The sequence below is a fragment of the Microtus ochrogaster genome, unplaced genomic scaffold (assembly GCF_000317375.1).
Source record: "Microtus ochrogaster isolate Prairie Vole_2 unplaced genomic scaffold, MicOch1.0 UNK8, whole genome shotgun sequence".
Classification (NCBI taxonomy): domain Eukaryota; kingdom Metazoa; phylum Chordata; class Mammalia; order Rodentia; family Cricetidae; genus Microtus; species Microtus ochrogaster.
This window is the reverse complement of record NW_004949106.1, coordinates 2,531,335-2,535,412: the sequence shown is the minus strand read 5'-3', so window position 1 is coordinate 2,535,412 and position 4,078 is coordinate 2,531,335. Positions and strand designations below refer to the sequence as shown.

Below are 4,078 nucleotides of genomic sequence, written 5' to 3'. Positions count from 1 at the left end.
CCATGTGCATACAAGGGCATCGTCCTTACAACAGAAGATGCCGTGGCCATGTGCATACAAGGGCATCGTCCTTACAACAGAAGATGCCGTGGCCAAGAGCGAGATTTCAGAAATCTGTAGGCTCACTCCCATTTTCCAGAGGAGGCTCTGCCAGGGTCTTGGACCACTCGTCCACTCTCCCTGGAGGATGACCTGCTTAGGGCCACTCCCCTAGAACGCAGAGAGGAAGGGAAGGGGCTGCTCTATGTTGCTTATAGTCCACTATCCCTTTTTATCAACCTTAACTGTCACACAGTTCTGGTGGCTCAGGTAACAGGAGAATAGGAGATTATTATTGTGACTGTTGTTGTTGTTGTTGTTGTTATGCAACCAATTATCACTGGTACCCTAAGAAGCCAGGTAAAGTCCAGCTGCTAGTCTGACCCCACATAGCAAGCTCATAATGTATCAGAGATTCCCAAGGAGTTACAGAGAGCACTGAAGGCACCGGCAGGCCAGTGGATCATCCTAGCATCCACCAATTAAGAGCCAACCTACCCAGGGGAAGTTGTTTCCCTCATCCCGTTTTCTTCTAGATGCTCCCTAGGCATAGCTCCCTGTTTGCCAATAGAACAGGTTTGCCATAATCGACAACTGTACCATGATTCTGGCTGCTGAAATTCATTTGTGTAAATGCTGAAAATGTTCACCCCGCCCCCAACTCCCAGAGCTCTGCTAAAGCCAGGAAGCCAGAGTACTTAGTCTGATTTGAATAAAACGCATACTGGGCACAACAATGGCAATCTGATTTTTATTATTAAAAATGATGGGCTAGATCCTCAAAAGAAAGTGTCGTTATTGCATTAGTTTAATAAAATCTCTCTTTTATTACAGTATCTCTTTATTGAGAGAGACAGCCTGTGAATGTCATATTTTGTGGGACGGGTTAGATGGAACTGAACATCTAAAGGGAATGAATGTACTCTGCAAATAAAAACGCGTTTACAAAAGTTGACAGCTAAAAGTCGACAGGACAGAGACATGCCACTCGAGGAACTCAGAGGCTTGGTCTGTGCGCATATTCCAGCCTCCTTTGGACTGAGGTGAGCAGGACTAATTTGGTCTCACAGCTGTACCAACCACCATCGTTCACACTAGCCACTATAAAAACTATCTCTCTCCCATCATAGAAGGTCATCAGGGGCTGATTCTATATATTCTGTGTTTGGCCGTGAGCTGGTGGTGAAGAGAATCCAGACCTTTAAGAAAACACTTATTCTTTACAGCTCTGGGAGAGTCTTATCTTGGGTGGAGAGTCTACAGCAGGCTCTCGCCGGCCACGTATTGAAAGCCTAACTCAAGATTCTTTCATTCAACCTACAGAGAGCAATCGCGGAAACTGAGATCTCGCGACATGTAAACTCCACTTATAATTACATCAGACACCTTAGGCCTGCGGTTTATAAATTAGATACTTGTGTCATGAGAAACCTTCCCCGTGCATTCAACAAGACTTGGCCATGGTACCTGATGCTGGGGTTAAAGGTGTGCGCCACCACCGCCTGGCCCATATTCAACATGGAAGTAATTTAAAATAATTCTTAAGTGCTGTCATTATGTAATGTTGGGTCATAGGAGTGGACCATAAGGCTGATTTCATAGATCAGAACCAACCTTTCTAAAGAACTGTTTAGTCTATAAATACCAAAGTGGTTCAATTGCAGAATGAATATGATTTTATAAGGATCTGTTTTCTTTTTCATTAAGACTGTGCTTTAGCAATCCATAGAGCTGGGGACAAGCATGATGTATGTACAAGCGTGTGTCTCCCAGCCATGATTTACCCAGTGCTCCAGATGGGCATGGTAATGGCTAAGGAGTTCAGTAGATGCTATAAACCATAGTGCTCATTTTTGGCACAAAAAATTATAAAGAGATTGAAATTGCTTAGATATCTCCAACTGATTTCAAATGGATACAGTTATATTCATGCTGCAGCATTTCTGGGTTCGAAGAGTTTGTGCACTTTATTTGAACAAACACGCACGCAACCCCTAGCCAACTGGACCTCATTTCAATCAACAGCCAAGGAAGGAAGAGCCCTTGAACATACTGATTTAATGCTTATTAACTGAACAGTGATACAAGATATGAATAATGAGAACTAAGACTAGCATTCCCATGGCCTCAGTGAAATCGTTACAAACCTGTAAAATCTGATCTATGACTTTAAAGGTTGGTGAGAGATTACAACGGATGCTCACACCAGAAATACAAATACTGAAGATGAAGATTCTCTGTCTGTGAAATGAGAGGACCCGTCCTTGGTTGACAATAGCGAAAAATGACTTAAAAATTATCACCAAAATGGAATGCTCTATTTCCTAGCCATAGGAAATTTGAATTCTTAATTCAAATATAGAACATTTGAATTGACTATAATGTATCCAGTGATTAACTTGTAAAGCCACGGATCAGGGGTAGGAGGAACAGACAGGACAATGGACACCATGTTGGCTTGCCCCGATTTTCTGTTTTGTAAAAGATGGAGAGAAAAAGCAAACCTTCCCCTCTTCTGTTCTGATAGAACCTAAATGTTCTATCTCAGGTGGACTCGAGATGGAGGTTGAGTTGTGAGGTTTCCTATTTACCAAATCGACCTCCCTTTTACCGAAAACACAGACAGAACAAGCTTGGAGCCTGTACAAGTTTAGTCCTTGAGCTGACCAGTCCAGGCCTTTTGGATGAGGTTGCCTAAGAGGTGCTAATTGACAATACCCTTATATGTACAGAAGGTGTTAAAGGAAGATAGCTATCTAGAGAGCCCCCGCCCCCCCACCATCCAATAACTCTGAGACACTGCTATCTTGGGACACATTAATATTATTGCAATCTTTCAATCTAAGAATTCAAGCCAGTGATTTTGAAATGAAAGACCTATTTTATGAAGTAAGCAAGGCCACCTCTGCCTACTTTATTAATTTAATGTCCCGACATCAAAAGAGGACATATTATTTACTCCAAAACTCAATAACGGGTTCATGCCTGATCTGCAACATTTGACATTTACAGCCCACCTCTCAGAAGTGGACTTCCTGTCTCTCGCATGGGCCCTTGTTATTTTATAAGCAGTTCACTGGACCATGGAGTCAAGAGCCTACGTTTACATTGTGGTCCTGGACTTGCAAAGAGCTCAGATCTCAACAAGATACTGAGAAATGATCCTGGCTGACACTATGTCAGCTGACAATGAACATGCCTATCTTGGAGGTAAAGTTTTACACAAATATAAAACTGCAATGTATAATTAAATTATGCCCATCTCTGGCTAACAATATTCGTAACTCAAACAATGAAATTAAGAGGCAATCATTGTCTCCTCCTGAAGTGACTCAGACTCCTGAGAATCTGTAGCTAAGAGTTTCCTTTAGCCATCTCCTGTCTCATTCCAACTGTGCTGCCTCAAATCCTAATTTTTAGCAAGTTCTTAGAAATGTAACCCTAACAGTTTGGGGCATGCATATATTCCAAACACGGTGTAAACAAAGCTTCAATCAAATTCCACGCCATTTCATACAATGGCGTTTGCATGTTCAGCAGCTGGCCTTCCTGCCAAATTTTCTGATACATCATTCAATCTCATTTTCCAATCTGCTGAAAACATTCTCCAGTTGCTGAGTGACTTCATAAATTGTATTTATGACCCTGGTCTTAAGTTCCTTCAAATGATGTAGCTTTGCAGAGTAAACAGTGGATTTCCTTTTCCTGCAAAGTAGATAGATGATAGATAGATAGATAGATAGATAGATAGATAGATAGATAGATAGACAGACAGACAGATAGATGGATAAATTGATGATAGGTAGATAGAAAGATGATTGATAGATAGATAGATAGACAGATGAACAGATAGATGATAGATAGATAGACAGATGAACAGATAGATGATAGATAGATAGATAGATAGATAGATAGATAGATAGATGATAGGTAGATAGAAAGATGATAGATAATAGATGGATAGATAGACGGATGGACAGACGGACAGACAGATGATAGATAGATGATAGATAGATAGATAGATAGATAGATAATAGAT

General features: G+C 41.1%; 1 protein-coding gene across 1 annotated transcript in view; it reads right to left on the bottom strand.

Moving 5' to 3' along the window:
* Nucleotides 1-4,078, bottom strand: part of Satb2 (SATB homeobox 2) — a 167,984-nt gene that overhangs the window by 61,001 nt on the left and 102,905 nt on the right. The gene's annotated exons all lie outside the window — the stretch shown is intronic.